The 11918-nt window shown below is 40.2% G+C and overlaps 1 pseudogene; it reads left to right on the top strand.

Moving 5' to 3' along the window:
• The first annotated feature begins 245 nt into the window (after positions 1-245).
• On the top strand, positions 246-2497 carry LOC103599909 (annotated as a pseudogene).
• The last annotated feature ends 9421 nt before the right edge of the window (positions 2498-11918 follow it).

Raw genomic sequence — 11918 nt, 5'->3', positions numbered from 1 at the left:
CCCATAGACATGTACAATCAACTGTTTCAATTTTTAAAAATATAAACTAATTAATTTTTAAAAAGACATTTCAAAGTAATGAGTAGCTGGTGTGACCAGTTAATTAATTGAGTATAAAAAAGCTCTTACAAAAAATATAAAATACAGCTCTCAAGTCACCCCCATGCCGCACTCGTTACCTGTGCATGTCGGACACTATCCCTACCCTCCATGCTCTCTAGTGCTTGCTGCTCTTTCCTTCCAAGATGACTGAAGAAGTACACCACGGAGAGGACGAGGTGGAGACTTTTGCCCTTCAGGCAGGAATTGCCCAACTCACGTCTCTCACCATCGATACCTTCTATTCCAACAAGGAAATTTTCCTTCGGGAGTTGATCTCAAATGCTTCACATGCCCTGGATAAGATTCACTATGAGACCCTTCCAAGTTGGATAGTGGTAAAGAGCTGAAAACTGACATCATCCCCAACCCTCAGGAATGTACCCTGACTTTGGTGGACACAGGCATTGGCATGACCAAGGCTGATCTCATAAATAATTTGGCAACAATTTCCAAGTATGGTACTAAAGCCTTTATGGAGGTTCTTCAGACCGGTGCAGACATCTCCATGATTGTCAATTTGGTGTTGGCTTTTATTCTGCTTACCTGGTTGCAGAGAAAGTGGTTGTGATCACAAAGCACAACGACAATGAACAGTATGCCTAGGAGCCTTCTGCTGGCTGTTCCTTCACTGTGCTTGCTGACCACGGTGTGCCCATTGGCCGAGGTACCAAGATAATCCTCCACCTTAAAGAAGACAAGAGAGAGAACTTAGAGAAGAGGCAGGTCAAAGAAGTGGTGGAGAAGCGCTCGCAGTTCATTGGTTATCCCATCACCTTTTATTTGGGGAAGGAATGAGAGAAGGAAATCGGTGATGATGAGGCAGAGGAAGAGAAAGTTGTGAAAGAAGAGGAATAGGATGATGAGGAAAAGCCCAAGACAGAAGATGTGGGCTCAGACAAGGAAGATGTCAGGAAATCGGTGATGATGAGGCAGAGGAAGAGAAAGTTGTGAAAGAAGAGGAATAGGATGATGGGGAAAAGCCCAAGACAGAAGATGTGGGCTCAGACAAGGAAGATATCCGTGGTAAGGATAAAAAAAAGAAAACCAAGAAGAGAAAGGAGAAATATATTGATGAGGAAGAACTGAACAAGACTAAGCCCATATGGACTAGAAACCCTGATGATATCACCCAAGAGGAATATGGAGAATTCTACAAGAGCCTCACCAGTGACTGGGAAGACCACTCAGCAGTCAAGCACTTCTCTGTAGAAGGTCAGCTGGAATTCAGGGCATTGCTCTTCATCCCTCATCAGGCTCCCTTTGACCTTTTTGAGAACAAGAAGAAGAAAAATAACATCAAATTCTATGTCTGTTGTGTGTTCATCACCGACAGCTGTGATGAGTTGACACCAGAGTATCTCAACTTTGTGGTGTGGTTGACTCTGAGGACCTGCCCCTGAACATCTCCTGAGAAATGCTCCAGCAGAGCAAAATCTTAAAAGTCATCCTCAAAAACATTGTTAAGAAATGCCTTGAACTCTTCTCTGAGCTAGCAGAAGACAAGGGGAACTACAAGAAATTCTACAAGGCATTCTCTAAGAGCTTGGAATCCCTGAGAACTCTACTAACTGGCAACGCCTTTCTGAGCTGCTGTGCTATCCTACCTCCCAGTCTGGAGTTGAGATGACTTCTCTGTCAGAGTATGTGTCTCACATGAAGGAGACACAGAAGTCATCTGTTATATCCCTGGTGAGAGCAAAGAACTGGTGGCCAGCTCTGTGTGTGTGGAGCGAGTGCAGAAGAGGGGCTTTGAGGTAGTATATATGACGGAGCCTATTGATGAGTACTGCGTGCAGCAGCTCAAGGAGTCTGATGGGAAGAGCCTGCTGTCAGTTACCAAGGACGGTTTGGAGCTACCTGAGGATGAGGAGGAGAAGATGAAAATGGAGGAGAGCAAGGCCAAGTCTGAGAACCTCTGCAAGCTCGTGAAAGAAATCTTGGATAAGAAGGTTGAGAAGGTGACAATCTCCAATAGGCTTGTGTCTTCACCCTGCTGCATTGTGACTAGCACCTATGGCTGGACAGCCAACATGGAGCATATCGTGAAAGCCAGGACTTCAGGACAACTCTACAATGAACTACATGATGGCCAACCCTGGAGATCAACCCTGACCACCCCATTGCGGAGATCCTGCGGCAGGAGGTTGAGGAGGACAAAAATGACAAGGCTGTCAAAGACCTGGTGGTGCTGCTGTTTGAAACTGCACTGCTCTCTTCTGGCTTCTCCCTTGAGGATCCTCAGACCCATTCCAGCTGCATCTACTGCATGATCAAGATAGGGTGAGGCAATGATGAAGATGAAGTGTCAGCACAAGAACCTAGTGCTGCACTTCCTGTTGAGATCCCACCCCTTGAGCGTGATGAGGATGCCTCTCACATGGAAGAAGTAGATTAGGAGTTTCTACTTGGAAACTTTGTGCCCTCTGTATAGTGTCTTCATGGCTCCCATAGCAGCCTTGAGTGGCCCTGTCCCACCTGGCTTCCTCTGCTGGAGTCTCTTTTTTCTCTCCTGTCCTTGTGTCTAAGGGAGGAAACAAGGGCCTCGAGCCCCATCCCTTCCTAATTCGAGTGTGTTGTGTATTGTGGGGTTTTTTTTGTTTGTTTGTTTGTTTTGTTCTGAAATTAAAGTATGCAAAATAAAGAAAATGCAGTTTAATACAAATATATATATATAAAATACAAAGTCTCAATGAGAAGGCATTATTGTGTCATAGTTTAATTGGAAGTGAGTTTTTGTTTGTTTCTTAGTGAAAATAAATTCTCCCTTGTAATTGATGGCAGCTCAGATACAACAAAATATAGTAACTCTCATCAGAAAAAGCCAAAGAAATATTTTAAGACTAACACTTTTTTTCTCACTCTTGGAGGCTGAGAAGGATTTTAGGGCAGAACTGAGCATGGTGGATTTACCACAACACCTTGACTTCAGCATGTTGAATTTTCCAAAACTGCTTCCTATACCCACTTTCCCATCTCAGCTTTTTCTTATTCTTGCTGGCCTTGATGGAATGTCCACTGTTGGAATAGGGGAAATGGAAAACTCATGAAAAGATACACTTTAGCTTCTCCAACCCAAGCACACCAAAGTCCACTAAACTGTAAATATACCACAGTTGTAGTATCACTGCTTTAAATAAAGGATTTAATCTGAGAGAATAACTGAGATTAATCACTGAGGACACTTGGAAGTCTACTGCTCAGATGAGACTCTGAGTGAGGACCATACTCTGCACCAAAGAAGAGCCAAACACCCTGACCGTGCACATCCAATTCAGTGCACACTCACACACGCACACGCATGCAGGGAGACACACACAAGCCGCCACGTTCATACTGAAGCATCTGTCTTTTGTTCGAAAAGTGACATATGATGCAGCAACCAGGAGACTCAGCTTCGAAAAGAAGAGCCAAACACCCTGACCGTGCACATCCAATTCAGTGCACACTCACACACGCACACACATGCAGGGAGACACACACAAGCCGCCACGTTCATACTGAAGCATCTGTCTTTTGTTCGAAAAGTGACATATGATGCAGCAACCAGCAGACTCAGCTTCGGCATGAGTACTTAACAAACATAGTAAAATTTCAAACTCCCATTTAGATGCTGTCATTCTGGGTTAGAATATTAATATTTTAACCTACCTTGATACAAACGTATTCATCTTTAACCCAGAGGCTGTGCAGGAGGTGAAGGACCTTTGGGCATATGCCAGCCCCATCCCCTTCCTAGTGTGTGATCTCCAGCAATTTGCTCAGTTTCTCTGAGGCTATTTCTCTACATGTCAAGTGGGGATGACAATACCTGCTTCACAGAGTTGTGGAGAGAATTCAATTATTATAAAATGCTTAACAAACTGGCACATAACACATATATTCAATAAAAACATCTCCATTCTTTACTCAGTTTTCCTTGTAGGAAGTCTTTTCAGCCAAGACATTTTTAAAAGCCTATTCTAGATCCTCCTCCTTAAATGTGTCTATGAAATGTATAATTAGTAAGTTCGTCATGCACTATCTTTAATTGGCAGATTCAGACCACAGACAAGCAAAGGGGGAGAGAAGAAGGCGGAAAGAACAATTTCCTTTAAAATCATGTTAGAGAATGGCTCTCTGCCCCTTCCCAGATTCTGACAAACTTCCCCAGGGACTGAGCCTGTCAATATCTAGGAAATGAAAGGCATCTGTTCAGTTTAGAACATAACTTAGATCCTCTTGTGTCAGAATCCCAGAGGGGAGCAGGCATTTGAAAAGATTTTTGGACAATACTGATGCGCTGTTACCCTTGAGACCTACTGAAGAGATGGACCCATGCAGAGTTATTGTGGCTGACAGTGACCATGCTATAATTAAGTGCAAGAGGAAAGAGGATTCCACCAAGGGCATCTGCAGAAGCTTCTCAGACATAACATTTGGCTGAATTTCTGGGTGTGACTAACCCAAAAAGATACACCCAGGGAAGAAGCTCAGACTGAGTAAATTTGTAAATTTGAAATAAAAAGCAAAAACAAAACAGCCTAGCTGGAAATGAGACCTCATGTTTAGAATAACTGTACATTATCAGTTTATTTGTTTGGCACTGATGTAAGGTAAGTTTCAAAGGTAATAAGAACATATTAGGAAAGTATTGGCCTTGGGCAAAATGTAAATTCCTTTCTCAGACATTCAGCAAAGAGCAGGATCATTTCCAATTACAGCTCTTCATAGGATACCTTTGTTTGAGTTTTAATGGTTTCCTTGTTGACTATTGAGAAAGATGAATACTATTTAATGCAATTGTTTAAAGAAATTATGGTCTTCCAGAAAAAAAACTAAATTAACTTCAAAGCTAAATTTGGAAATTTCTCATTGAAATGCAAATGGGTGTACAAAGGGGACTTTGAACTCATATAAACAATTCAGTGTCTAGCAAGTTCCATTCCTCGAGAGGACAATTACAATGGAGTATACACTTCCCAACCTGCATTTCAACCAAGGCAGTACCTACCTGCTGGTTGCAATGCATTTTAATATGTAAAGAGGGATTATTGAAATGACAAAGTGGTAAGTGCCTTACTGGCTTTACATAAGTCAACAAGGCAGGCTGTTTTCAAAGTTAGGCTGAATAAGACTTAAACAAACCCTTCAATCACTCATCCAGATTGTCTATGTTCTTGGTAATACATGTTTTGTACAGTATCTGTACAGCTTGTTTCACTGATTAAAAAACTATACAATTCATCAAACTTTACAGCACTTCCCCACCTATTTTAATTATTAATATTCCTAGTCTTATGATCAAATATTTAAGCCATCAGATCATGCCCAGGATACACATAAACATGATGTTAGCATCACAGTCAAGAGGGACAAGGTGAGAGAGGATAAATAGGAATAGGGGAAATGGAAAACTCATGAAAAGATACACTTTGAAACTTTACCTCCTGTGAATGGCTACAATCAAACAGACAACTAATAACAAGTGTTGACGATGATATAGAGAGATCGAACTTTCCTATACAGCTGATGGCAATGTAAAATAGTGCAGCTGCTTTGAAAATTGAGTTTCTCAAAAAGCTAAACATAGAGCTATCATATGGCCAAGTGACTCCATTCCTAGGTATATGTTACGGGCTAAATTGTGCACCCTCTCAAATTCATAACACCTGGTGCTTCGTAAGGTAATTATTAGGAGATCTTTAAAGAGGCAATTAAGTTAAAATGAGGTTCCCTAGAGTGATGTAATTCAGTATTACTGGTGTCCTTATAAAAAGAGGAGAGACAACAGGGGTGCCCATGCACAGAAGAAAAACCATGTAAGGACACAGAGAGAAGATGGCCATCTGCAAGCCAAGGAGAGAGGCCTTGGAAGAAACCAAACCTGTTGATGCCTTGATCTTCGACTTCCCTCCTCCACATGGTGAGAAAATACATTTCTGGTGTATGAGCCATCCAGTCTGTGGTATTTTGTTATGGTGGTTTCTCAGAAAAGAAAAGTCTTATTGCCAGGTGCCAAGCTGTGGAGACAGGAGAAATCTTTCTCCAATCAGCCTTCCCAGTAGGGGTGTTTTTTGTGGGAGGATGGTTAGGGATGGGATAGGGCACAAGGGATAGTGATAGGTTAGAGGGTTTGAGGAAGTCTTTATTCATCTGTGCAGGTGCAAGCACGCTTCATGCCTTTTCATGGGTCACATGTGCAGAAAATGGTGATGTTAGCATGACACGAGGGAAGCGTTTTCAGCCCTCTGAGGGCAAAATTTCACATATCAGTCACTAGTGCAGGCACAGTCTCCAGGTCAATGGTTAGAACTGGTCACAGCCAGTTTTGTCTACTCCAAATGGGGTCTCCTTGCTTCCTGATAAAACAACGTTAAGACTCTCAGTCATGCTTAAGTTTGGGAGGTTAATTCTTCAGGGGTCAGTATCGGTAGCAAACTAATACAGTGTATACCCAAGATAAATGAAAATATATGTCCACACAAAAAGTTGTACAGAAGTTATTCTTAGTAGCCTAAAGGTAGAAACGACCCAATTATCTGTCAATTGATACATGGATAAGCCAAATGTGGTATATCCATACAATGGAATATTAGTGTTGGGAAAATATAGGAAAAATGGTCGGGGCCCCTCAGATGTTCAGAATCTTGCCGAGCATTTGATGTAAATAGGCACATGTGCTTAGGTGTTCCTCGGTTATTATCTAGTGTAATTGTGCATGTGCACCCACGTGTCCTGGGTTATGGGCTTAAGTATAATGACGAGTGGCTCTGATCCACGGTGCCGCCCATCCCCGGGATGCCCCTCCCCCCGTGGGGGTGGTATGGGGAGGCCACTACTGCTGCTGCTAGTGCCCCCAGGACCCTCTGCAAGGACACTGCCACTGCCGGACCTGTAAGCTGCTGCCGCTGAGGAAGCTGAGGACTGAGCTCATGTCATCTGCCAACAGCTCCTGGAATCTTTCCCAATTACCTAGCATGGACCTGCGTGTGAGGGGTCTGGGGACCCAGCCTGGTGTGTGCAAGGTCTTGGGGACCCAGTCTGTACAATGGGTTTGGGGGGTCTGAGCCCTAGCTATGACAATATAAATGGAAACAGTATAACTAAAATAATGAAACATTTTGGCTTTAGTTATGATTTGCCTTACTTTACAGCAAAATACTGATACATGCAACAACATGAATGAACCCTAAAAAAGAAAAAAATGTGCTAACTAAATCAGACGCAAAATAAAGGCCACATAGTGTATGATTCCATGTATATGAAGCGTCCAGTATATACAAATCTATAGAAACAGAAAGTAGATTAGAGGCTGCCAGAGGACAGGGGAAAGAAGAGGAGAGAAACTGCTGATGGGCATGAGGGTTTGTTTTTCGGGTGATTAAAATGTTCTGGAATTAGATAGTTGTGATACTTGCACAACTTTGTGATATACTAAACCACTGAAGAACACGTACAATTTAAGTGGTAAACTTTATGGTGTATGAATTATTTCAATAAAGCTATGAAATAAAAAAGAGAAGAAAACAAGACCGATTCTGGCTTCTTAATGCTAGATCCAGAAAGAAGATAATTGCTTAAAAAGAAAGAGCTAAAGGAAAGGAAAAAATAGCCCAATCTAATATTTGGAAGTAAAATGCAAAGTTATAATAGACAGTGAGATTGTGGCTTTTTATTTTACAAATTTTAAATAATTTGTTTTAATTCTTTTTATGCTTTAACAAAATCACAAAAGTAAAACGTAAATGACAAGAACAAATGCTAAATGTACTAAAAAAAACAAACCAACTTTACTTCCTGTGAACGTGAGATTCTGATTCCAAATAATGAAGGGAGTTAAAGGAAGGGAGGGACAATACATATATTTGAGGAGAAAGAAAAAGCTGTGAAATCTGAGAACACCAGCTGATAATTATTGCAAGAAATGATGAGATGCTTGACTAGGCTTGCCCTTACCATTCAAACACAAATCAGGCGGTTGCCTTCCCTGAACTGGGGGCTCTGCCAAGGCAGTGACTTTGGCATTGTTTATGAGAGTTTGGCATGGCTACTAGACTTTATCACGTTGTCCTGAAGGTACCCAGACAAGATAAAGACTTGTAGACTCCTTGTGGATCCCAAGTGACAGGTAGTTCCCAGTGCCCAGCCTGACAGGCAAAAAAAAAAAAAACAGTCTCTGTAGTGGTCCCACTACCGTGAATCCTGGAGACTCAGCTCCCCCCACAGTCCTTCTGCTTCAGCTGTCCTTTGTGAGGTCATAGTAGGCCTCTTAGTGTTTCTGGTCCAAATCCAACTGTTCTGAACACCTTCCTTCAAGGCCAATCATGTTACTCTCCTTGCCATTTAGACACCTCATTTCTAAATAGTGACTGCCTCTTGGGTCCCTGCTGGTGTTCCAGGGTCATTTCTGCCTCAACAAACATCTGGCTGAACCTCTCTGAGCAAGTACATGTCATCGCCTTGCCTGGCCTGGATCAGTGCCACTCTCTTTTAGGTGCTGAGGTCTTACTCTGACCCACCAGCTCTACTGATGCACCCAGCTCCTGGTCACCTCTGCCCATACCTTCCCCACCTCTGCCCCAACCCACACTTTCCCTTTCTAAAACAGTCAGCTTCCCCTGCTGGGTCACATACCTTTCTACGTGGGCCACACTTCAGGCTAGGCAACCATTTCCTGCTTCATCCTAGACTTTTCCCTATCGATAAATGGACCCTTCCCCACGTCCCTCATGGTCTCAAAAATATTTCCTCACTCATCAATGAGTGATAGTGCATATGAAAACAGTGAGAAATCTGAAAATGTTTTATGAATCTAAAAAATGGTATTTTTTTCTAATCTTATTAAAACAAATATTTTACTCTCCTTTTGCCAAAGATTAATAGAAATTAACTGTGTATATTAGGCATCAGTGCGAGGTAGATATAGTGTACACCAAGTTTTTAGGAAGTTCATAGGGTATCTTTTGTGTAGCATATGGTTAAATCTCATCTGTCTTCTTTTTTGTTGTGTTATTGATTTCTATTATAAAATGCCAAGGGGTGTTTGTGTGATAAGTTGCCCTATAAATGGCTTTGTACTCAGACAATGAAATGAGAAATGTTCATATATAACCATAGTCCAGATGCTTCCTTGAAGATGTTGCATTTAATGCTGTCAAAAACTTTCTGTTTCAGAAAACAAAACAAAACTAGTTTCCCTTTTATTGACGAACCTTATGAAATCAGTGTTACCCAAACTCTAAAACAGCATCAAAGAAAATGTGGCTGTGTGTGGGGGGGGGGAGAAGGTAGAACAAATTTAAGAGAAAATCCCAATATTAAATTATTTAACCTTCTGAGTCCTTTTATAATCCATGATGGAGATTAAGCTCAGTGTTAGTACTGTGTAATTTACAGCAGCCAATAAAAATTCCACTCCTAATGCCCTGTTCCATCCTAATATTACAATGACCAGATTTATTTTCCACTTAATTATTTGGCAGATCTGTTCTTAGAATATTCAGAATTGGATGGATTGCTTTAGCCAAACGTTCACTGAAGAGATTAAAAAGACTTGAGATCCAGAGAATTCCACACTTTTAAAAAAATCATTCCTCCCACAGAAACAATGATCTCACCATGAAGTGCAGAATAGAGTAACTGGTTTGTCATAAAAAGCTTGCTTTCATCTGTGAAAATAACCTAAAGCAGTGAACCATATAGTTACTTGGCTGTTATTTCACTTAAAAATATGTGAAGATCTATTCTTGTTTCCTCTTTTCATGGTCCAGTACACTTAAAGAAGAGTATGCCATGCTGTTGGGGCGCAATGATGAGCATATTATCCAAATACATGTCAAAAACCTACCTACCAAGTTCTTATTTCTTTTCTAAAATTGAGAACCTTTGTACCGCAGAGAGCTAGGTTTTGAATTGGCAGAGAAAGTAAAACACTGCAGATTGCTTCACCAAGGAAAGACAAAAAGATGTGAGTTAATAAGGGGTGAAGTTATTCTCATAAAACTAATGACAGTTGTGATGGCAGGAATAATAATAAAATCCATATACTGCTCCATATACATATAGTGCTTTATATACATTCACTAGTGCAATACTAATTTAATATAAAGAATACACAGCAGAGAATAACTCAAATGAATATACTGTGTGAGCCAGTGACCAGTGTGTGAGAGCATATTCAACCCACATACAGACACATCACACGCAGAGAAGCTTAATGGATTGTGACAGGACATTTATTAAAAATTTTATAAGTCCAGGCCAAGGTCCCTCAAAAAAATCTGCACAGACACATTGCTTATAGATATATAAAGACTTTGAATGGGATAAGACTTCAAGTCATCTAATGAATATCTCATTTTATACACGAAAAAATGAGGCCATCACAGGTTTAAGTGGCTTGCCCTTAATTTCATTAATTAATTATTTCAGAGGCAGTTCCAGGGGAAAAATGAATGATATTCCATATTTGACAAGAGAATTAAGATTGTTTCTCTTTAACTATAAATGATGAAACAAACTATAAAAAACTAAACTGTGAAAGGGTTACATAGATGTGCAAGTATGCAAACATGTATTCCCTTGCTCTGTCACTCTAGAGGGCCTAAAATCAGTGACACCCCGGGAGCAAAAAGCACACCTAGAGCCTGGGTCTCAGTTTCTAATGCCCTTCTTCAATGAAAGAAGCAAGCTCCTTCATGAAAGGGCTGATTCTAGAGGTGGTAAAAGGATATAAAAGATGAGCCTGGAGCATCTTGTAGTGACAGAGTAAGAAAATGCTAAAAATAATGCAACTCTGATGGGGTGCATCAAAGGGGCACGGAAGATAACAAGGAACTCCCAATGCCACAAGCAAACCTGGAACTGCACAAATAATAGTTTTTTAAAACCTGTAGATAAAAATGTAGATATTTCCCTAAAATAAAAGCATACTCTTATTACAAGAATGTCGTTTACTGCCAAAAAATAAATAATTGACTGGGAATATTACTCTAACAATAAGTGTGATTTTTCAAAAAGAAGCCTATAAGACTAAGTAGCTTTATAGTCGCACAAACATTCAATAGGATTTTTGGCAGATTTTGGAAATTATAGAGGAATTTTGTGAATTAAAGTTAGAATCCTATTCAAATGTACTAACCGAAGAAAATCTAGATAATTTCAAAAATCTGAAGGTTAAATTCTACATGAAAAATGATATTCAATAAGGAAAAACATTCAAAGTTAAGGATTCTCATATGATCTTAAATATCCTTTTCTTTAAAAGTTTGTCCTGGAAGTGGGGAAATGTGAAAGTATAATAGGAAAAGAACTTGAAACCTAACATCTAGTCCTTATTCTATCATTAAATAAATGGCCATTAAATACTTTACTTCTCAGCTCTATTTTCTCATCTTTTAAATCAGGAGGTAGAAGGCTAATCTCTAAGTTATTATTGTACATTAATTTTCCAGAATATTAATTAAGGAATTAAATAGTTAATTTAATAAACATTTATTGAGTCTTCTATGGCTATACAAATACACCAGTGAACGAAACAGACAAACTCCTCAAGGATTTTTTTATGCTATGGTTAGTGGACATATACATTAAATGATAAATTTAATATGTGGGCAAATCACATTTGTTGATATGTTAAGTTAGGTGGTGACAGCGTGCTTTTGGAAGAAAAAATAGAAAATGTTGGGAGGGGTTAGAAAGGTGGATAGGTTGTTGATGGGGTGCAATTTAAAATTGGGTGGTCAGGAGAGGCCTCATTGAGAAAGTGACATCTGAGAAAAGATTCAGATCTAGTGTTTAGTTAGATTGGCTACACAATATCAGAACTTAAAAGAACT

The sequence above is a fragment of the Galeopterus variegatus genome, unplaced genomic scaffold (genome assembly GCF_000696425.1).
Source record: "Galeopterus variegatus unplaced genomic scaffold, G_variegatus-3.0.2 Scaffold3147, whole genome shotgun sequence".
NCBI classification, from domain to species: Eukaryota; Metazoa; Chordata; class Mammalia; order Dermoptera; family Cynocephalidae; genus Galeopterus; species Galeopterus variegatus.
The sequence above is the reverse complement of the archived record's forward strand: the minus strand, read 5'-3'. Positions and strand labels throughout refer to the sequence as shown.